Source organism: Lacerta agilis, chromosome 1 (assembly GCF_009819535.1).
Source record: "Lacerta agilis isolate rLacAgi1 chromosome 1, rLacAgi1.pri, whole genome shotgun sequence".
Classification (NCBI taxonomy): Eukaryota; Metazoa; Chordata; class Lepidosauria; order Squamata; family Lacertidae; genus Lacerta; species Lacerta agilis.
The window spans coordinates 60,839,993-60,864,365 of NC_046312.1; the positions used below are offsets into that span (position 1 = coordinate 60,839,993).

The following is a 24,373-nucleotide window of genomic DNA, read 5'->3' on the forward strand; positions in this document are numbered from 1 at the left end:
CGTGGAGCAGAAGACCTCCCACTCCCATTCAGAGGTTGGCGGCGGCGGCGGCGCTTTGCTCTGGAATCCCGCCCTCTCCTCTGGGCCTTGAGCCGCTGCGCCTCTCTCTCTGACCAGCAGAGGGCCCCCTGTCCCATTAAAAACCACACAAAACCACCACCCGAACAAACTCGCTCCACATAACTATATCACCACAAAAATCCGCCGAGTATCGCAACTGCAGCGCTGCTTGGGTTGTTGTGCTGGTTTGGGGGGGGGGGACACGCCCCCCAGTCATCAAAACCCTTCCTTCCAGTTCCTTCCTCCGCCCTCACCTTCCTTAAACCCGCAGCTGCAGTCTTAAGAAGGCTCCCCTAAAAGGAGGGGAACCCCTACCTCGCCCACCAGTAACCGAGCGGCAGGCAGCCAGCCGCCCACAAACCCGCTGCAGCCTCGAGGGGCTCCCCGCCTCTCCACGTACCGTCCGATGGGACCAGCCGGGGAAAGCCCTGCCTGTTTGCCTGGGCTCCAGCGGCGCGCCTCGTTCGCTCTCTCCTGCCGCCCTCGGACACCCACCACCTCCGTCGGGTGGGCTTTCCGCAGAGGAAAGTGCGCGGCAAGTTGCAGGGAGCGAGCGAGCGAGAACTAAGTGCGCGCGTTGGTGAGCGAGGTCGTGCCATAGCCTGGCCAGAGGTGGCCACACAACCGGAGGCAGCGAGGGCGCCAAGTCCCTGCCAGCAGCGAAGCGAGCAGGTGTCTGGTGCCCTGGGGGCACCACCAGAGAGGGGAAGATCGAACAACAAACCTCGCTCGTTTGCCCCCCCCCCTCTTACCTGGGGCTGCGCTCGCTCTCGGGCTTTACTTCCGAGGAAGCGGACGGGCTGATGGCGCCGCGATCCCCTCGCTCCCAATCCTCCCGCCCTCTATCAGCTTCTCGAAGGGAATCACCCCCCAGCCAGGTCCTGCCGGTGCCCCGGGTCCGCAGTTCCCTAGCCCTCCCTTGCCGAGCCTGCCTTCCGACGCCCTCTCGCGTCTCCCGCTTTGCTTGGCGCCCCTGCTGCCCCTTTCCGGGGCGCTCGCCGCCCGGGCGCCTCTTTCTCCAGCCAGCTCGGCTCGAGTCAACTTTTCTCTCCCCCCCCCCGTCCCTACCTTGCCGTCCACACAAAGCCTGCTGGGGTCTCCTCCGGAGAGTCACATCGTCTCCCAGCCGTCCAGTCCCTGCAGCCGCCTCCTGCAGCTCCAGAAACACAGGAGGAGGCGAGCAGCTCGAATGTCTCATCAAAGCTTTATGAAGGGTGGGAGGGCAGCGGCGTGGTGGGGAGCCTCTGATCTCGTTCTCTCCCTTCCTCTCCCCCCCCCCGCGGGGCGGGGGGGGGGCTAGCGTAGGAGCCTCTCTCACACGAGCCCGCCTGCCCCCCCCCCCCGCCCGTGGCTGGCTTCTGCTCACTCAGAAATTATTTAGATCTCCGTTTGGGCTTCGATTGGTCAAACCGCTTCCAAGCAGGAACGGCCGACGACTGGGGTGCCCGCTTTAAAGGAACCGCATCGCCTCTCCCACCCCATCCCAATGTCGGACGGCAGACGGACGCTGTTTGCTCCCTAGAAGGGGAGGGCTCACCTTCGCCTGCTACAAACTTTTTTTGTCCCTGCCAGGGTAGGGTTGGTCGACCAGATCTCTCTAGGGAAGGAAGAGGATCGGGTTGGAACAGGCACCCAGATCGCTTCCCCTCCCCCCTCCCCCATTCCTTATCGCGAAGCAAAGTTGCAAATAACAACTGAAAGCCAGCAACAGCCACGCATATTGCAGACACTTATGCCAGTTCCCAGGTTAGTTTTAGCCAGACCCATCATCCTCAGGCTGGTCATGCTCAAGCCCCTTCCCCCCCCCATCACAATGCAATAGGACTACTCCGGAGTAAGCGGATTGGACAGAAAGGGGGTGGGTGAGGAGATGGGTAGAATACCATTAAAAGTTTTTATAATTATTTTTTCCCCCTTCCAGTGCCTGGCTTTTAATAGCAATTTAAAAATCCAGGGAACTGGGGCTTCCTCTCGAAATGTTACGAAATCCCTTAAAAAGCTGGAAAAGATTGGCTTACTTGCTCGTGCATTAAACAAACCAGATCCATTTAAATATAGCTCCCTCACTGACCTCTCCATAGTCTGCCTATTAAGAATGCAATCAAGATAATAACAAACATTCTTTATTAATGAAGGCTCCGGGTAACGTTACAACTAGTCACTTTCGAAGAGAACACGCAGCGGGCAAACGTGCTCGATCCAGCCAGCCGGCGGATTCTCTCGCAGACAGAACCAGACAGGCAGAAGCAACGCAACCCCAAACTCACCTTTCGCTTAAAAAAACAAACAAAAACGAAGCCCCGCAAAACTTAATTTGTTGTTTTGTTTCAAAAGCGCGCCTAATTGCAAAAGTCAGCCACTCCAAATGGGCTCCTGCGGGGCTGCTTTGGGAAGCGAGAGGGAGAACAGAGACCCCCCCCCCCCACACACACTACTTGCCCAAATTTTGTAACTCGTCCCCTCCCGCGCGCGCAGCTCTTTCCCGTTCATGCCGCCAACACAGATTAAATTATTGTTAGTGGAAGTTGCGTGGCGAAGGTTAATAATTGCAACACACGCCCCGCCCCTTCGCACACGACCGAGCAGCTTCCTTTGATCTTGGCCCGGACGGAGAGATTGCATTGTTTATCAGCGGCTCGCCACGGGTCAGCCTAGCGCCGGATCGAAACCTCTCGAGCGCCGCTAGGGTGGGATGTGCGGACGGGAAGCCACGCGCGCCATGCGTGGAGGTCACGTGACGCCCCGACCGCTTCTCCGAGGGAGACGCCGCTGGCAGCACTAACGAGGAACCGCAATCCCGACGCATGCCTCCCATTAGAAGGCGGGGTGGGGGGGGGAGAGGAAAAATCGCTGCCAGCCTCCCGTTGCCGCCCCTGGCACGTGTTCGATGATGCTCCCTCGTCACTTGTTTCGGTTTCTCCTTAAAACTCTGGAAGAGGGTTTCCCCTACCTTGCGAAAAGGAGACATTTATTTGGAAGCGCTGAAGCCGCGCAGAGTGGCAGGGGCAACCCAGTCAGGAGGGAGGGGGACAATTTTTTTTTTATATATATATATAAAATCATCATCATTAAACTGAAACACTTAGTTTTTTTCTGAAGTATTCATGCTTTTTCTTCCTTTCCTTAAAAGGTGCTGCAGTTGTGCCTTTAGCTTGTGCTGCCAAAGATTTACATGTCCTCTCAGAAATTTCAAGAGGTTCAGGATTGCAGATGAAGGCTCCTAAACCATCTCCCAGGCCCATCACACAGACAGCGAGGCAAATGTCTGTCTTAGCCATCTACACACTATACCTTTAAGGTACAATTTCTATTCCTCCTCAAAGAATTCTGGGTACTGTAGTTTGTTAAGGGTGCTGGGAATTGTAGTACAGTGGTACCTCGGTTTTCAAACATAATCTGTTCCGGAAGACCGTTTGACTTCCAAAACGTTTGAAAATTGAGGTGCAAAGGGTGGTCTGCAAATTCAATAGAGAAAATTGAAGAAGAAAAACTTAGCAGAAGCTGTTTGACTTCCGAGGTGTGCTTGTAAACCGAAACATTTGACTTCCGAGATGGTCAAAAACCGAAGTACCACTGTACTGTGAAGGGTTAACTACGGCGCCCAGTATGCAGCCTCAGCTGGGACTAGTAAACTAGCGGATAGCCAAGCAAAGTCAGTAGTGCAAGGGTGGTTCACGGCATTTTGTACAACATCAAATGGTGCCAAGTTGCTTTCAAGTCAAGTTGCATAGGACCCAAGGCCAGCCAAGGATATTGCAGAGCTTCAAGAGGAGGGAGGAGACACAGGATACTGGAAACGTTTCAGAAAAGAACAGCCAAAATGGTCAAGGGGTTGGAGCAACTCCTCTACAAAGAAAGGGGGTAACCTTTGGGGTATCTTAATTTAGGGTGGGAAAGACAAGCAAGGTGGTGGGGGCATGGTAGAGATGAACCCTCTCTCATAATACTTGTGCTTTGGACCAGCCAACAAAGCTGAGTGTTGGAAGATTCAGGACATACAAAAGAGTGTGCTTCCTCACACAGCCACATAGTAAATTTGCTGCCATATGATGTAGTGATAGTTACTAACTTTGGTGGCTTTGAAAGGCAATTGGACAAATTCATGGAGGATAAGGCTACCAATGTGCACTAGTCATAATAACCATGTTCTGTCTCTGCTACTGGAGGCAATATACCTCTGAATCACAGAGCAGCTGAGAATCACAAGCAGATCCTTACTGGCTTCCCATAGGCACCTGTTTGACCACGGTGAGAGCAGGGTTTTAGTCTAGCTGTGCCTTTGGTCTGATCCAGCAGGGCTCTTCTTAAATTATTTTATTACATGAGGCAGACAATCCCATATGCACCTCTCCCCCTTCCAGGATGGTGATAAAGAATGAATGAAGGAAATATGGAGGAAGGAAATGGCCAATATAACTTAGATTTAATAAGAACAAAAGAGGTAATTCTACAAGCCGGCTCTTTTTAGAGGGATCACACTTACAGTGTGATCAAGAATACATCTCCAGAATACCCTGCCTCTAATTGCACCAGGGAAGTATTTGATTTCGAGAAAGATCGGGTGCCACAGGTCATGTAAGCTTGCTGTTTTAAAGAAGCAGGGCTTCATTTGCCTTTAAGCAGGTATGTGACAGGTGGAAATGCTTCACCTCTTGAAACTCTCTGTGGTATCTAGTGTTAAAGAACACAAGACCCCGGCCAAAAAGAAAAGAAAAAGAGATGTGAAAGTCCTAGGCTGTTGAAGTGTGCATGGTAGATTCCACCCACAGTCCTAGATGTGTGCAGGTTTGTAGTGCACACACAACAGTGAGAAAATGGTACCTTCAAGCATGTGCAGAGTACTATTGTTTATATTTTATAAGTTTATGTGATGCAGGGCTAGAGCCTGGCTCAAATCAAATTTCCTTGTTTTGCACCACCCATCCCTCCCCAGTCATCCTCCTAGCAGTGCCAATGGAGTTATGCAGTCATCGCTAACTAAAAGAGAGATGCTAATGTGAGGTCTTCAGGATCACAGTTGCCCGCTGTGCCTGTGTGTGCATGCTCCAGTTGCATATGAAGCAGAATGTCTATCCCCAAACTTTTGCAGGCACAAACAACACTGAAAGAAGATCAGATGTAACTGCTCCAATACAATTATGAGCACAAATCTTCATGAAAGCGCAATGACAAGGATGTCTGGAGGGGCTTAATGGCCAAGTAAGACCAAGTCAAACTTCTCAGGCCCGGGCCGCACTTTCAACCCAAACATGCATTTGGGGAGTGACCCATTTCTTAATTTTTTTACCATGTATTTTGCATGGTTGTAGTTGAAGACCAGAGGTCTAGTCTGACTGGATGCAGCTGTCCAAGGTCTTAGACAAGAATCTAACCCAACTCTGTTACCTGAACTTCTCTCTCTCTCTCTCTGCTGAACTAGGAAACTGTGTATAAGAGGCAGATCTGGGCTTGATGTTCCCCCAAAATGGGGAGAAGCCATAGCTTAATTTTCCAAGAACCTTAGGGATGTAAGCTGATATCTGCAGCACCTAGCAGAGACTTGTGCAGGCCAGAATCTCCACACCTTGGAAATAAGTCTAAAATTGCCTAATGTTTAAACTCCTTCCCCACCTTATGTAACATCTTGCCTGATTTTGGGGAGAACTCCAAAACTTATAACTATGTTGTGACATGTTGGAGTGTCCTAATAAATATCCAACTGCAACTTTTGGAGTTGTTTATCTTACTTTTTAAAAGGAGATGCAGGGAGCTGAATGGGCTATTGTAATGCACACTGACCTCAGTGGCACATAACATTAACCCTGGTTAACATGGTTATAAACCATGGTTAAAGCTGAGGAATCTCACAGACAACCATGGCTTCTTATGTCACAGCATAGTTTCTCTCACTTCCACCCCCTCCACCTCTCCACAGCTCCAGCTTGCAACCCTAAAGGCCTTTCCAGCATCCTTATACTGACTGTGCCTCACCATGTTATCAGTGTCGGCAACCTGCTTGCTATTAGCTGGATGGATGAATGTGTGTATGTATGTATGTATGTATGTATGTATGTATGGGGCATGGAAAATTCCTCAGCCAGACTTGGCAACTGCCATAGCAGCCCCCTCCCTTTCCCCACTGAGTTAGAAACGAGCCTGGAAAGAGCTTTAACTCCCTTGCATGCAGAGACAGCCAGTGTGGTGTAGTGGTTAAGAGTGGTGGACTAGTAATCCGGTGAACTGAGTTCGCATCTCTGCTCCTCCACATGAAGCTGCTGGTTGACCTGGGGCTAGTCACACTTCTTTGAAGTCTCTCAGCCCCACACACCTCACAGAGTGTTTGTTGAGGGGGAGAAAGGGAAAGGAGAATGTTAGCCGCTTTGAGACTCCTTTGGGTAGTGATAAAGCGGGATATCAAATCCAAACTCCTCCTCCTTCTGTGTACTGGACTGGAAATTTGAAGTGTAACCACAGATGCTGAAGGAGAACATTCTTCTCCAAGCCCTCTCCTCCTTTTCATACATTCTAAAGCTTTCCTCCACACCCCTCTTGAAACATTATTATCTCCCCCGCCCCTCACCTTTCCCCATTGTATGGGTCTAGCCTACATTTCCTACAAACTATATAACATGTACTAAGTGGAGCTGCTGTTGAGTGCAAATCAAAAGTGCTGGCTATTACCTATGAAGCCTTAGGTACCCGAATGACCTGTCATTGGGAAGCGGCCTCTTTCTTATATCACACAATCAATACAGTACCAACAGGTGATCAATTTCTAACATTTTAAGAGAAAGGCAAAACTTCATTAGCTAAAATTAAACACTTCCCCCACCCTTCAAAAGAGTCACATTTTAATCTACATGTAACAGGCTCCTAGGAATTCTCTCTCTTTTTAAAAACATAAACAAACTTCTCCTTGCTATCTATTTCACCATCTGTTTGGTTAATGTGATTTCATCCCAAACCAATTTTCTGAGAAGAAAAGGTCAAGAAAATGTCCTGGATTCTTGTTTCTCCTTGTCAGGAAACCTAAATTAATCCTGATTATACAAATGAGAGTGATGTCAATGAACCAGAGTTTTGACACCAGAGTATTTTTTTCTATTAATACTTTTTAATTGGCTGAGGTCACTTCTAATACTACTAGCAGCATTTTATATTTAATTGTGTTTATGCGTGTTTCCTAGTTACGTATGTCCAACTATTCCTGTCCTCCTCCCGTACTCCCAAATACAAGCAGTAGGAAGTTGCTTGAAATCAGCTAGCTCACGCTACAATTTAAATATAATAGCAGCAATAATCAGAAATGGAGCTATTCAACACAAAATAGAGCTTGTAGACGTGGCACGTAATTTAGTTTAACTTGTATGACAACATGCTAGCTATGGAAGGGCACCAAATAGATTGTATTTATGATGCAGAATAAGGCATGCTTATATGTGCTTTGCCAGTGCTCGGGTGGGCTGGGAGCAGAACCCCCCATGCAAAATTGTTGCTGCCTGTAGTGCTTTATTAGTGGTCAGAAGTGCACTAGTCACTCAACGTCTATCTCCCTTATAGGCAGCCTGTCTTTATTCCATGCCCAAACCCCAATTGCCTCAGGCAATTCAGATTCTGCATCAGCAAAAGCTACATTCCTGTATAGATTTTGCACGTTTATCAGACCTATATAGCTTATCACAGTTTGTGTTGTTTATTTTGGCATGCTGGTGCTGCAATCCTATACGTACATACCTGGGAATAAGTGAATTCATTGGGATGGACTTGTAAGTAGACATGCGTATAGATTGTGTTGTGACTCCACTCATCATGGGGGGGGGGGAATAAAACCATCTATAGTGTTGGAGCCTTGCCCCAACAACTAGAAACTTTATTCAGCCACCCCTCAGGCTTCTGAGATTTTTTGCTGGCATTGCCCACGTACTTTCAAGAATATATTTGCACCCACAGGGCTAGAGGCTTGCTTTTCTGAAATGAAAGCTGGGTTTATTAGGAAGCTGAATTATGCCCCTCAAATACCAGATTTGCATTTTTCCTGTGTTCCTGCAGAATCACAGCATAAATTCAGTTCTGGCTATCAAGGAGGGAAAACTTCCAAAGGTTCCAACATAGCAAAAATTTGGAGGTAATGATGCCCTGAACCACATAGGAGAAATGGATAATATAGAGACAAAGGCCTATCATTAAATATAGCAGCAATGCATTAACACGGTCAAACCCAGAAAGCACTGAGAATAAGATGGATGCAAGGTTTAGTTTGTTGGGTCAAATGTCATCTTTCCTGATGTTCGAGATCCTTCAGTAGTGACAGAGTTACACCTTGTGCCTATACACTCACAACTCATAAGAACTGGGAATTAATTTCACTGTGTTACTGGATTACTCTCATGTGCTCTGGTAGGCATTAAAAAGTTAGTGTCTGAGCAGAGAGCAAAGTATCTGGGTATCTGGTGTCCAGAAGCTGAGTGCATTTCTGCCTCTCACTTCATGATTCTCTGGGCTAACAATACCAGAGATCTTGACCACATGTCTTGGTGATAGCTGAAAATGAGAAGAAATAACAGGAGGGGAGATCAACATGCAAACAGAGAAAAAGTGCAGCCAAAAAAACAACAACCCTTTGTTAACGAGAGCCCCAATAAGATAGGCTTAGCCACAGAGAGATAGGGTGAATCCTGCCATTGGATCTCTATTATTCCATTTCCAAAGAGCCTTTCAAGTGATTTTCAACCCAGATTATCTGCATTGGACTAGACATATTTAAAATATGTGGCTTATTGCTAAATTGCTTCAGGATGTTTCATAAGAAGCGGTTCATAGATTCGGTACTGACTAAATGTGGGAAATCAGGAAACTCTTCCTGCACTGTGGGTCGAAACATGCTGGAAATGACTTCTCCTTCCCTTCCAAGAATTTATTGAGTTTATTGATGAATTATTCATGATATTTCTCCCTTGTTACCCATTAGGCCCGGAACTCCTTCCCAGAACTGTGCCACATCTTCATCTTCCTTCAAATTCCTCAATAACTCATTTTTTCCACGATGCTTTTGACCTGAGACCTTAACTATTGGTGGGGAACCTGTGACCCTCCCAGTGTTGTTGGACTGCAGCTCCCATCAGCCCAGAGTCAGGGATGATGGGAGTTGTAGTCCAGAACCTCATTCCACATTAAGATCAAAACATTAAGTATATAACACATGGATCTATTCTCCCCTCTGCTCTCTTCCTTCTCATCCTCATTCAGTTTTGGATTGTAAAGTCTGCCGCTGATGGCGAGATGGGCAGAGAGATGGATCTCTGTCAGGTCCTGTCTCAGGACTCAGTGGTTTCCCCCTGCTGAGGACTGGTAAATCTGAAAGTAGGTTGTATGAATAAAAGACTCTTGAGGAAGCCCAGGAAAATTATGGAACTATTTTGTCTTTCAGAGTATAAATGTCAGCACAATGCTAAAAATTAAATACCCTACTGGGTAGCAGTCCAAACCACAGTGTTCTCTTCAGCCACTGTGTATGGCTTGTGGTCAGAGACAAAACTTATATTGAATTACATATGCATAAGGTCTAAGGGGTTCCTTATTAAAATGACTCATTTGTGTGCTGTCATTCATTTCATTGAATATGTGAGATGTTGAATCTACCATTAACTGAAAATCCAGACCCTGCTGATACCCATTAGAAGATGGCCAAATGCCAGCTCCATTGGTTCCTGCCCCCTTGAATCCATACTAAAGGTGAGAATTCCTGTGTGGTCCATTGATCTATAAACTGGCAGATGCATTTGACCCCTGTGGCCAAATCTATTGTCTCTTTCCATCATTGTGGCCAGTCATCTTGTTTGACCATTTAATACTGGTATCTAATACAGGTACTTGGTAAATTATAAAGTCCCAGGACTCTTTAAGATTTCCCCACAATGGTTTGTGCTCTGGTTTGTAAAGCAAGACAAAAGCATATTTCTCATTCATACGTTGATAGTGGACCATAACAACAGTAGAATCCCTCAGAGGTATAATAAAACAAAATTATTAACATATTTTTTTCTTTAATTTTATCTTGTTTCCACAACCTACAATCTATTGACTATACAACTGGTGGAAAGTAAAACCAAATGAATGCGTGAAAGAGTGTGGTTTTTTTTTTTTTAAACCCATATTTGATATTCTTATATGGAAGGAATCTGAATACTTTATATCTCTAGAAGATTCTGAATATTCCAAAACAGGGCAGGCCCAGATGGACTCAATTCCAATTAAAGGAAGCAGAAAATGGCCAGTCAAGTGTTCTCTAGCTTTTCTCAACAGGAGCAACCATTAATTTTGAAGTCATCTTTATGATTTAATATGAAATGTCATATGTGCTGTAGACATTGTCACAAGAAAACCTAGGATCCTCTTGGTTTTGGAAATCAGGTACACCTAGAAAGTCAGTTTTATTCCATTGTCCCAAGGTCTGCTGCATACTTTCAGCCTGAGCAATCAATCACTGAGTTGATACCTCACATCAAATTTCTGGATATCCTCACCTAGTGATTTCACAGAGGTGTTTATACAGCATGGGAGGCAAGATAGAACCCTGAGGGATCACATAGTATCAATGCCACAGAGTTGAGCAATAATTCTTTAGCATCACATTCTAGAATAGCTGATACAAGCAGATTCAGAACCCTTGCAGTGTGGTACCCTCAAACTGAACTTGTTGCATAGGAGATGGTATGTCATGTCATCTTTCCAGTGTGAGTGAGTGAGTGAGTAACAGATCTATCTATCTCCATTGAGGGCATCTGACACCCATAAAACAGTCTAATTGCTAGACAGAAGCTGTTTCATTTTCATTATTCTTTCCCAAAGATTTTCCGAAATCTAATCTTTGGAAGAATTGCTACTTAACGTGGAAGCATTCTCCAAGCTCCCTCCCCTGCAGTCCTATTCAGTAGTGATCACATATCCAACCCATATATGCAACATGCATTACTTTGCTGTGGAATAAAACATGTTTATATCCTGCTATGACATTACTCTGTTAAAAATTGACTTGCCAAGTGCGTTTTCATTAAGGAAAAGAACTGAAATAGTTAACGAAGGCTGGCTTCCTCCAGCCGATTAAGTGCGACAGTAGTACAGTTTTGGAGAAAGTGGTATTAAGATTACAGAAATTTGTGAAACAGACAAAATTGCACATATAGTCCTGTGATTCATAAGCATGTTTCAGGCTACAATCCTGTATATGTCGTGCTTACTTGGGGAGGGCGGGGAATAGTCCCTTTGAACTATGCAGAGCTTACTTCTGAATAGGCACACATAGGAGTGCACTGCACAACAGTGCCACTACTGAGCTTGAGAGAAAGGAGGGATTGACAACTAATCCTGTGGGGCATTCTGAGCACCTATAGGTGAAAACAAGTCATGTGATAAAGTCAGACCCTCCCACCACAAGTGATTCTGGGTGAGGTTTGCTTTCTCACTCTGAATGGCAGCAGGGCTTCACACAATGCTGTACCTGCTACAGAGCTGCTTTGCTTTTACCACTGCCTGATCCACCTTGCCTGGCTTAGTATTCTTTGCCCTTGCTTCTTGGATCTTGTCACCACCGGGATACAACAAAAACAGGGTGCGACGTAGGCACGCCCCCTGAATCGGAATGCTAGCTGCACGCTCCATATTTTGTGAAATCTGATTATCAGAATCAAAACTGGCGTTCACTTTTCAGGCACAGACTCAAGTTTGGCATTGTGAAGATGCTATTATCTACGGAAACCCCATCTTCAGACTCACACCCTTGTTTAGCAACAGCAAAAACCTGCTAATTGAGTTAAATTTGGCAAATGTTTCCATTGTTTTGCATATGTCAATTCAAATTGGGAACCCACGGGTTTTGCATTATTTTCCAGCTCTGTTTGCACAGCCTCTGTTTGCCCTCGAGAGCTGGAGCCAAAGCTTTTCTTTTTATAGGAGTGCCTCATTTGCATCGCAGAAGCGCTTGCTTCGGTGGTGTTTAGTGTTGCTGTTGCTGAGGGTTGACGTTAAATAGCAAGCTAAGCAAAAATGGCAACGGATGCAACTTTTACTGGCATTCAAGCACCCCTGAAGCTGCTTGAATGGTGTTGGTAAACACCACACACCGCATTAGTGGTGTCTGGTGCCCATTGAGACTGGTGGGGCATTAAGGCAGGGAGCCCAATTGTCAGTGCACCCAGAGCCAACCGCAGCTGCAGCCAACTATTTCTACTTTTCTCCACAACTCCTCCCTGCAGAGGCAACACTGCCATGAAGGACGAAAACTGCAGGCTGTACCACCCCTGGGCTGGTTGTCTGTTTAGAAGGTAGGCAAATGGGGGTTGGCTGAGAACAGACTGAGGTTAGCAGAGCAGAGCCCCATTTGCTTCAATGGACCGGCCTCCAATGAGCTGCATCACTGCTTGAACTCGGCCAATGGGTTGCTGGAGAGCTGCTGGTCTTTATTGAAAAGCACCATAAAGCACTGACTCATGAAAATGCCGGCGATTTGATATTTAAAAGCCTTGAAGGCTCATAAATCACCAGAGATTAGGTTGCTAAAAATACTGTCTTCTTTAATTTGTGGAGTTTCTGTTCCCCCCCCCCCCGCCCCACCCCCTGCTGCTCCTGAATTAGTAGCTCCTTCCCCCTCTCCACCAGGCAACCCTTTGGCAAGACTTATTACATTCTAAAGGTCATAACTTGTTGGTAAAATGGGATCGCCTGAGTCATTATCCTGCTGCTATCAACCATATCACCATCTCTTACCAGATCCACTTGAGAGGAGAGCAAGGCTCACTTCACATGTCTTATTATGAAGAACCATTAAAAGTCAACATAGTGTTGATTAATGAGTGCATTGTTGTATATTCATGGTGCAGGAGGCAAGTGCAGTTCAGATTTCCTGCCTCACTCAGGCCAAAACTCTTGTATGCCACCTTTGCTTGGGTTGGTAGGATTCATGCAGTTCTCTGAAATTCAGGGCTCGTGCAAAAGGCCAGCATCACTGGGCACCTGATGAGGCCTGTCTCCTTAGCAGGAGCTTCACTGTTGATCCCTGGAACCTCTGACCCCTGTTGCTCTGCCTTGGAGCCTGCTCATCTCTTGCTTTTTGACCATGCAAGTGCTCCCAAGAGTGACGAGACAAAGCTGCATCCTCCCCTTGCTTTCCACTCTCCCTCTGGGTGGTTGAAAATGGGCAATGGTGAGGGGTGCCCTAACTGAATGAGGCCATCTTGCTCATAGGGGCCCCCTATAAAACATTTGAGGGGGCCACTCCCCAAGTTAATGGGCATTGCCATTCAAATTGTGTCCGTGCACTGCATCATGTGATCAGTTATGCAGGACAGGGCTTACTTGCCCCCCACCCAAAATGTGGAGTTGGCACTATTCAGTTTGTTTATATCTTGGATAATCTTTCCACTCTGATGCATCTGAAAGGTGTGCAAGGCTTCTGTTGCACAAACTGACTTTTATGTTTACTTCAGCATCAGGTCCTGCTTGTGGACATTTCACAGGTGTCTGGCTGGCCACTGTAAGAACAGGATAATGGACTAGAAAGGCCTTAGATCGTAGAAGGCTCTACCTATGTTCTTAAGTGGGGCTACTTCCAACCGTTGATATCCCCATGGAGCTCCAGATTGTGTCTATTGTGATAAACAGTCCATTGCAATGATGACTGATATGGTAAAAGTTCTTCTGCAGAACTAAACTATGCTGTGATGACCATACGTGAGCCTTACATTTTCTTGAATGGTGAAGAATATCACACATATTGCACGACTGCTGTTATTTAAATGGGATTTGTGCTCTTGTAATTAGTTTAAAGGGAATGCCTTTAACCTGAAAGGAGTTTGCTTTACATAGGTGAGGAAAAGAACCAGGTGTATTCAATTAAAGATCTTATTTTTACTGAAGATTTTTCTGATGACGTACTCTGGGATATAGGCTGCTCACATAAAACATCTTGTAAATGTGTTTGGAATACAGGCCAGCATTAAGAAAGCCGACCTCTTTCAGCTTGTTTCAATTCTTCATTTGAGATTTTAATGTTTGAGGAACAAAGAACTTTGCCAGGCAGTTTGCAAGTATATGGAGTTCTGCTTTGGGGAAATAATGGAAAACTGGTTTCAAAAAATAATTTCCTTTAGATTCATTCCCATAAAGATCCATGCTTGTCATATCCTGTAACAGGATTCACTAATAGATTTCAGGATCCTTTATTGCCAGGGGAAGGTGAGTTGAATTAATATGACCTATAGTTACTCTAGTTGCTTTGATGCACTTAGTGAGTGGAAATCAATAAGCTACAATTCCCAGAGTTCCCCGGGAGAAAGGATTGGTTGTTAAACCACTCTGGGAATTGTAACTCTGTGAGGGGAATGGGGTGTGTGTGTCTCCTAACGATTCTCAGCATCCTTAACAAACTAAACCTCCCAGGGTTCTTTGGGGGAAGCCATGATTCTTTTAACACGGTATGATACTACTTTAAATGTATAGTGCAGATGGGGCCATAAGAGTGATGTAGGCTGAGGCAGAATGACATTGAGAGTTGATGGTGTGGCTGTTGCATTCCCTGCCATTTCCTGAGGGCGCTGTTTACAGAGGAAGACAAAGGCCTGAGAAGTGATTGTTAAGGGCCGCACAGCAGCAGTGCCCAGGGAAATGGACGCTTGCAGAGACTTTCTTGTGGGCCACCATGTCAGCATGAAGCCGTGACCCTACTGTGCTCATTGTCACTCATACCGGACTCTTTTATTTCTCTTTGTCAGCAGTTGCCCTAATTCAGACACCAGCTCAAAGGAAAAGAACTATGATGCATTAGTTGTTTCTCCCTCAGTTCCCTTATCAGAACTTTATTTCCGATAAGCAGCATTACCCCTCAGTCCCCACCACAAGCCTTTCTTGCAATAAGGAATCCACCGGAATGAATAGTAGCTGCTATTAGGTGTTGTGAACCTCCTGTGTATTTCAGCAAGGGATAGCATAAGGGAAGTTACCAGTTGGTAGGATCCTGTACTCAAATGGTAAGGATCATTAACTGATAAGCTGTTTTACGGCTCATGAGAAAAATTCACAAGTAGCAAATGCTTGTTGTATGAATTGCTTATATGATCACTGCTGGTGGTTCTTCTTTGTAGCTACATCTCAGTTTTGCTTCTATTGTCAAAACAAAATAAAAATTTCTTTCCAGTAGCACCTTAGAGACCAACTAAGTTTGTTCTTGGTATGAGCTTTCGTGTGCATGCACACTTCTTCAGATACACTGAAACAGAAGTCACCAGATCCTTAAATATAGTGGGGGAGTGGGGAGGGGTATTACTCAGAGGGTGGTGGGAATGGGTGATCAGCTGATAGGTGTCTGGTGACTTCTGTTTCAGTGTATCTGAAGAAGTGTGCATGCACACGAAAGCTCATACCAAGAACAAACTTAGTTGGTCTCTAAGGTGCTACTGGAAAGAAAAATTTATTTTGTTTTGACTATGGCAGACCAACACGGCTACCCACCTATAACTTGCTTCTATTGCTATTTGATAGGGTGATATTTACTGCCTTGCTTAAAATCTTTTAAAAATACAACCATCAAGTATTTTTTTTGAAGGAAGTTGAAATAAAAGTTGAATAAAATTGTATATCACTGATAAAACTGAGTGGTGTGTAAAAGGCAAAAAAAGTTTTAAGATTTAGGAATCAGAGTCCAGGATAGATATGGCTAAACATATGTCTCTGTTATGTGGACACCTCTTGAACCACCCATGCGAGGGGATTCCAAAGAGTGGCTGCCACCATCAAGAAAGCTTGTCACCAAAATACAATCTACAGAGTTTCCTCAGAAGATCTTAAGCATGGTTTAGTAGTTAGAGCATTGAGACTTGGGAGACTAGAATTCAAATCCCTGCTTAGCCATGAAACTCACTAGGCCAGTGACAGTTTCTCAGCTTAAGCTACCTCACAGGTTGTTGTGAGGAAAGAATGGGGAGGAGGAGAACCACATATGCTACCATGTGTTGATTGGCAGGTAGAATAGAGATGCAACAAATGAATAAATACATAAAGACATAGCTTGGGTGAGGCAGTCTGCTAGGTACCTTAGTTCTAAGTTGTTTAAGGCTTTAAATGTCAACCCAACCCCCCTTGAACTTGGCTTGAAAGCTAATAAGAAGCCAGTGCAGATATTTCAACATTGGTGTAACATGTGCAAAGCCGGATACACAACTGAGAATCCTAGAAGCTGTATTTTCAGCTAGCTGCAGCTTCCGAATCAGGCACAAGGATAGTCTCAATTGTGGCACATTACCGTAATCTGGATATGAGGTTATGTACTGCATGGATAACTATGTCCAGGAACTGTTGTAGATGGCAAAACAACCAAATTTGGTAACATGTGCACTATGCTACTGAGATCATCAAGGCCCATAGTGACAGTGATTGCTCTAGGAGCACCCTCAAACTATGCACCTTCTTCATCAGAGAGTGTGGAACCCCACCCAAAGCTGGTACAGACCATTTCCTAAACCTAGGGACTATCCATCTATAGGGTTTCTGCCCCACCTTATTTGGTCACAGTTTATTAGCCCTCATCTAACTGCATCCAGACACCAGTTTAAGATGTACATGTCCTCTGCTGATTCATATGTTACAGAGAAACAGAACTGGGTGTCATCCACATATGGATGTCACCTTGCCCCATATTGTCCACCTTCAGAGGATTTGCATAAATGCTAAGTAGCACTGGGGACAAAACCGTGTCCTGTGGCACCCTGAAAATCACTTGCCAGGTGTGGAAGCACTGTCATCTAATACTGTCACCTGGAACCATCCCTGGAAGAGGAGTGACACCATGACAGAACAGTGACCCAAACTTCCAACTCATGAGGAAGACACTGTGGTCAACGGTATCAAATGCCACAGAGCAGATTCAGTAGGGTTGTACTTCCTCTGTCTCTCCATCAAGATGACTGAGGCTGATTCTGTCCCCAAACAAGACCCAAAGTACTTGTCTCATTTAGTAGCTGAGAGGTCTCCTAGTCTGCTTAGCAGAGTATAACCTTTCACCTCAAATCTGACCACCATCTTTAATTACAATAGGCTGAGAAAGTTCCTAGAAACCTCCCAGTGGTGAAGATGGTAGCAAAATTCAACACACAGTGCTTTATTTGGTATCAAGCAAAAGTAGGCTGGGAGCAGAGACCACAGTAAGATGCGAAATGAATCTTCAGTGGGGGATATACTCTATAGCCAGGAAAAGCAATGAGGAGCAATGAGGATCCTGGAAAATATCCAGGGCAGGAGATTAGGGAAACACACAGATCAAGGAATTAAATCACAAAGCAGCTGATGAACTGTAAGGCTTGTTGGGTGGGGTGGGGTGGGGTGGGGTGGGGTGAGGATAGCACAGGAACTTCAGGTGCATCAGAAAATTGAAGAAAACTATTATGCAAGCTGAGAACTTTGAAATCAATAGATATTTTGTGAACGAAGACCGAATAGAGAGGAGTATACATGACAAAGGTTGTATCTTGGTGATTGCTATGGCTCAGCAGTGGAAGCAAAAATGTATGCATTGACAGTCCTTCTGCTAGCACTGATCTCCAGGTTATACCAGATCCACATCTATGGGCTAGGGGTTAGTTTGCACATGCATGTACACCACCTGATTTCTATGCATTTAGGTAGGTACATATTGCATGTTTGCCACTTGTTGTAATAATATCAAATAATGACCTGCATGGTCAATGGACCATCATAGTATAAAACACCACAGATGGAACTTTAATCTCTTTCATGTCATCTCAAATGCCATGCTTTTCAGTGAAGGCAATTTACACCTTCATCTGCCAGTCACCAAATGAACAGTGATCAAGTGCAGAGATGTCAAGTGGTCCAAATGCATGTGTGAGCCAAGCCTTAACAACTGACTGGTGAATGTGTGAGAAGAATTGCACTTGAATTGACACTGTGTGATATGGCCATTATTTATGTGCAGTGCAGTAGCTCATTTGAGCTGTAGTAGTAGTAGCTCATTGATGCTATAGCCATGTACAAGACAAGGATTATTATTCATCCTTGGCCTTATTGTCAATGTGGACTAGAAAGCCAATTCTAAAAAAAGACTTGAAAACCTGAGGGTCAAGCTAACCTGCTTTTTACTCTGTATTCCAGAACAGTACAGGTATATACAAATAGAAGGGGGGTGGGATGAGAAATAGAATGAAAAGAAGATGGAGAACGTGTTGTCATAGAACATTTCCTAAGGCAGCTGAGAGACTTCTTACAAGACAGAACATCTTTGGATTGAACTGAATATATGAGTAATTTGCTATTTGACTCTTCGCGGACACAACAAAATATAAGAACTTCAGTAGATAGGCTGACATTTATTGCCATGACAGAATCCTAGACAGGAACTTGTCAAACAATGAGCATTTTAACTCTGGCATCTTTATAAAGTCAATAACAGCCGCATCAAAGGGCAATCATGACCAATGTGGGCGTCTGCCAATTGTGTTTTGAACTGCTGCAATAAGCTAGCCAATCTACGGGAAGTTTGCTAGGTTTGTGTGTGTGTGTTTTGACACCCACATTTCTCCTTAATTATCTTCATGAGGCTGAGGTAGTTAACGCCAGATCTATAGCGCTTCTTAGATGTCAAAATGCCCACACACCTTATGCAATCCTTGGGTTCCCGGCCCCCTTTCGCATTCTTCTTAGCTGGTCCATCTAATTATCTCTTATCATGCCTGTATATCATGTATTATTCATGAAGTTCAAGGTGTAAATAGCTTCTGAGTTAAAAAGCCAGAATACGTCTAATTACCATTGCATGCATTTCTCCCCTTCCCAGTATATATATGAGAATATGATCAACTTTGGCATTTATGATTGAGAAATGAACAAATACTGTTTATAATGATGTTTACGTCTTTAAAAGTCTCCCATGAATTTTAGACCAGTTGACACACATACTGGTGGTTTATTATTGTCTTTTCCTGTTCTGAGCCACAGGAGGGGGGGGGGAGGACATTAATCCCCACTCCCCACCCCCACCCCCACACATGTGATATGGTAAGGGAAACATTTAAGATGGCAAGCTAGTGAAAAAGTTGAGGCTTAATGATTAGGTTACCTAATCATTCTGCCTGAATGTCAGAGTAAATTGGATGCCACATAGGATATAGGTTAAGTACCCAGCTGGAGAAATGGTGCCCTCGATGCACTGCAGAAAGAGAACCAACTTTCTAACTGATCCTGCCTGCTTCAGAAGGAAAGAAAAGGAAGCATGTTTGCTTTGGGACATTGGATTTAGAAAAAGACATGCTTCCAGTGCTGGAAAGTTTACACACGCTCTGTATTAAATGGGATGCTGCCTTTTCTTTTAGAAACTTTCTTTCTTATTTGTATCTTTTATGCAGTTTTGTGATAATTTAGAGGTGTATCTCCCCCTGCTTTCATTTTCATAGGGCATGACCCAGACAAAGTTTAGCACTTTTAAGCCCCACTGATTTCAGTAATTTAAACAAATGCTTAGTTTTCACATTGAAACTAAGTTGTCCTAACTTTAATTGGATACACTTTTTTCTTTTAAAAACAAACAAACAAACCAAAAACCCACCAAGCTGCCAAAGTTGTTAAAAATGAAAACAGGGCATGCCTTGTTAAGAATACATAAACAAAAATGCAGGATAAATGCATCCCAAGGGTTAATAATCCATATATCGTTTCCCCTGGTATTCCTGATTCCAATATTTCATGTCATCAGCGCATTTTACTGTGCTACTGCAGCTGCCTATGACAAACTTCTAAACTTTGCAGTGGCCCACACAGGGAATGGATGGTGAAGTGATCGCATGACCAAGCCACGTCAATGCAACTTGCATATTGCCACCTAAACAGTGATCATGCAAGATTGGCCCAAAAACTAATGTTGGGAGGACAAGCATTTCTCCAAAAGGGGGTCAGCATAGAACTTCCTGTGTGGCAGGATCAATATATTCTGTCCTCCTGATCAGAAATTAAAGGCTAGAGGCTGATAGTCTGTAAGATGGTATACAGACTAGTTCTCGGGGTGTGGGGGGTGTGGGGGTGCTTGGATTGTTTTTATGTATTGTTGCTTGTCACGCTTTATATTGATGTCTGCCACCTTGTAAGACATGTTCTAAAAGGCATTTATTTATTAAATAAAGAAGAGAAGCAGGAAGAATCCAGAACAGTCACTTAAAAGAAGGAGGTGTGAGGTTTATTGACCTCCAAGATTCTACAGAAGGAGGACTAGCTGGCTTGGAAGAACAAGAAGGATGAATTCAGCATGAGCCCATCTTAACATGCCAGCACATTCAAGTTACGCTCTGCATTGAACTACCTCTGACTGCATCCTTCTCAGAACTATTGCCCCTATATAAGGGGCTGCAAAGTGGGAAATCAACATGAGGGCGTTCAAACGTATTGTGTAAAACAGTTACACCCCCCTGGCCGTCTGAAGAGTGTATTAGGGGGAGAGCCAAGAGACTACTGGCACAATATTGTACCACTGTGAAAGGAACAGAAACGGTATTTTTAATCCGTGTACTCCTCTGAATCCTATGAAATGACTGCAACTGGCAACTTTTCCGGCAGCATCTGAAGGCCCAAACTTTGAGATCTTTACTCAGCCCTATCATTGGCAAACCCTCAATTTATTTCAGAGATTTGGCACAGCTTCTTTCACATGTCATATCGCTCTGCCAAAATCCTGTAAAGAATTTCTTTTGGCACTTCACTATCCTTTGCTTCTTCACAGGGATGTAACTAGGCTTAAATGGTCCCTGCTGCACAGAATGGAAGTGGGCCTCATGGTTGCCAACTCTATGTGTTCGTGAGGTCTGGAAAACCTCCACCACATTCACGTATTGTATATGTGATTCGAGGCTGCCCTAAGTCATTTTGCTGCCCGAGGCAGAAGGCAAGATGGCGTCCCGTCCCACTTCATCTGCAGAAGCTAACCCAACTGGGAGTTGAATCTTCCTTTGAGAGCATAGGAACATAAGACGGACCTGCTACCTGCTGAATCAGGTTCAAAGCATCCAATCTAGTCCAGCATCCTGTTCTAACAGCAGTCAGTCAGGTGCCTATACGGCGGCCACAGGCAGGATCAGAGTGAAACAACCTTTCCTCAGAAGCATATTGCTCCCCAACTTTGGAGGTAGAACATAGCCATCAGGACCCTTAAATTGCCTAATGCCCTTTTAAAGCCAGCCCAGTTAATGGCCATCCCTGCCTATCATGGGAAGGAATTATCTGGGATAGCTCAGATAGTACAGCATGAAATTCTTAATCTCAGGGTCATGAGTTCGAGCCCCATGTTGGGCAAAATATCCCTACATTGTAGGGGATTGGACTAGATGGCCCTTATGGACCCTTCCAACTCTACAGTTCTATGATCTTTGATCTACTGTGTGCTCCATGAAGAAGTATTTCCAACACTCAGCTTCATATCCACAAGTTCTAGCGTTCTGAGAGAGGGAGAAAAGGCTGTTCTCTAACCACTTCCTCCATACTGTACATGATTGATTTGTTTGTTTATTAGCCACCTATTTCTTCCAGTGAGCTCAAGGTGGTGTAAATAGTTCTTGTCCTCTCCATTTCATCCTCTCAACAACTCCATGAGATAGGTTAGGCTAAGAGATGGTGACTGGCCCAAGGTCACCCAGTGAGCTTCATGGCTGAGTGGGGATTCAAACCCTGCTCTCCTGGGTCATAGTCCAACATTCTAACCATTATCTAACTGGCTCATTTTATACATGACTGTCATGTTGCCTCTTACTCTAAGCCCCAAAAGTTTTAATGCTTTCTCATAGAAGAGTTGCTCCATCCCCTTGAACATTCTAGTTGCTCTTTTCTGAAGATGGCGAACTTGGACTCTGGTGACGGCATCTGCAGCCACCAGGCCAGGTCACATGACACTCACAGCCAGGACCTCAAGCATCTCCATGCCACCTCCTGCAACCACCAGCAACATTTGTGGCCTGAGGGAACTGTCACACTCTGCCTAATGGTAGAGGTGGTCCTGCATGTATTTGCTTTCTAAACACAGAGTCAGTTCACATGATCCATTCCTCTGGGGAATACTTAAGATTTTTAAGTACCGGTATACACCTGAAAAAGTAAAGTATCCATTCAGAGAAACAAGTCTTTGAAAAAAGGGATGCATAAAAGAGCTGAGATTGCATCAGCTTCTTGCTGGGTTTGTGACCAGTGGCAAGACCAGGTTTGTTGCTATCTAATAGCTAAAATGGCCCAGATATGGATGTTCTTGCATCAGAAAGCTCAGATTCTCATCCCAGTGCTGACCAAGCTCAGATCTGACTCGCTTTAACAGCATCACATGAGCCCAGTGATTAGCCCGTCCCTCTCCATTTTCCTCCCAAGAGGTGCCAGCTATCCATATGGCATCTGCTCCAAAGCCATCCCATTGACAGGCTGCCCTGGAATAAACAGGCCCTGGAATGCCCCCACATGACGTCAACGGGACTACTCCAGAGCAAGCGGCTCGAGGATTGCAGCACAAGAATAGAAACAATATGTAAGCAGATGGAAATGTTAGCACTGCCAGGGATGACAGCTCACGAGCATGCATCACACATTGGTGAAATAATGAAAAATGGGTGGGCAGTTGTTATGCTAACTTCATGCTGCCCGTTATGTTTTTCTGACTCCAAAATCTGCTAGAGAACTGAGGGGGAACATGCTTGTTGCTTCTCAAGAGATATTTTCAGCTAAGCAGAGCAGCCAGAGTAAGGATTCTTTCTGGCTTGTGGGTGGAGGACAGACGCGCGCATATATATATATATATATATATACATATACATATACATATACATACACATATACTCTCTCTCTCTCTCTCTCTCTCTCTCTCACGAACAATCTCACTCATCACAGCCTGTCTTAAGGAAATGTGGCAGATCCAATGAAAAGTGCTCAAAATTTGGGATGCTGTCAGTGGCAGAGGACAAAAAAGTGACCCTTGTGGGTGAAACAGTCCAAGTCCCCTTGGACTTCAGCTGTGAGAGTAATACGAAGCTCCCTTTATATGTCAATGCTATGCCCTCCAGTGGGAAATAAATCACAATCAACCAAAGCTACAACCTCCAGTGGGAAATAAATCTCAGCCAACCCATGTATTTAATCTTAACAGGGCTCGTGGAACAGGCTCCTCAAAACACACACATTCATTTTGTTTATCATAGGGTGGAGCTGCACATGTCATTTTCATCATGTGGCAGGTGCAGCATGAAGTGGCTACTTGGCCACAGATAACTCCACTGGCAAAAGAGATCCGGAAGATCATGGGTCCCTCCAGCTCAGTATGGTTTGCACTGACTGGCAGCAGCTCTCCAGGGTTTCAGGCATGACATGTTTTCATCCCTACTTCTAGATGCAGAGGATTGAGCCAGGAGTCTTTTGCATGGAAAGCAGATGCTCTGCTACTAAGTTGCAGCCCTTCTTGGCCATTGTATTGGAAATGCAATGGCCAAGATCCAGAGCACCTGTGAAAGCAAATATAGTGACCACAAGAGGGCTTCTTAGCCTTCTTTCCTTAAGCATCTGTATATCCATATCCCACTGAGGAACAGATGGGAGTTTTAAACAGAGGCAAGTTTTTAGAAGAAGCATGTAATATAGGATAGAAGAAAGAGTTAAAAAAGAGAATGATATATGCTAGGCTACTGCTAGCAATTCACAAAGGGCTAGTTTTCATGTCCACATCCATCACTTGATCACTGGGCTGTACTTGCTCTCTTCTTCAGTGTTTCTCCTCATGCATAACCTGAGGCTGAGGCAAGATTGCACATAGTGAGCATACCCTCTGAGCACTGGGTGAAAGGGGCCTTCTTTACATGCATGCAGCTCTATTTGCCTTGAATCTGAATGTGCCGAGTCCCCACATTCAGATGAAAAGCCTATGCAGGTGTGGGAATATGCTGCAGAAGCTTCCTTCAGACCTTCAACCAAACTCACAGAAGTTGCGAAGATGGGGCCAATCCACCTGTTCCATCTACACATGAACAGATGGTCTGAAAGGGCTGCAGATGACTAAAGCATATGTGAACTGCGGGAAACATCATTTGTGGGAGGAGGCTGCTATGGAAGTGCATAGCTCGCCCTGTTTTCTGGCAGACATACAATCTTCCCCGATTGAGAAGAGGGGAAACCCATTCTTCCTACTTCCATTTGTTGGTCCTTAAGAATAAATCAGCTATGTATGTCGGAGGAAAACCAACTACAGCGGGGGAGGGGTGACATGTGTGCATGTTTGAAGTTCTGTACAAGCATGTGTGAACCAGCCTTTAAACCTCAGTGC

The 24,373-nt window shown here is 45.0% G+C and overlaps 1 protein-coding gene across 5 annotated transcripts in view; it reads right to left on the reverse strand.

The window, feature by feature from the left end:
• Positions 1–24,373, reverse strand: part of BDNF (brain derived neurotrophic factor) — a 66,430-nt gene that overhangs the window by 35,645 nt on the left and 6,412 nt on the right. For 2 of the 5 annotated variants that reach the window (XM_033151159.1, XM_033151141.1), the window contains exon 1: positions 1,129–1,342. The exons of the other annotated variants lie outside the window; for them this stretch is intronic. The gene's annotated coding sequence lies outside the window, so the exon portion shown is untranslated. Of the gene's footprint in view, positions 1–1,128; positions 1,343–24,373 lie in introns of those variants that run through there. 5 annotated transcript variants of the gene reach the window in all.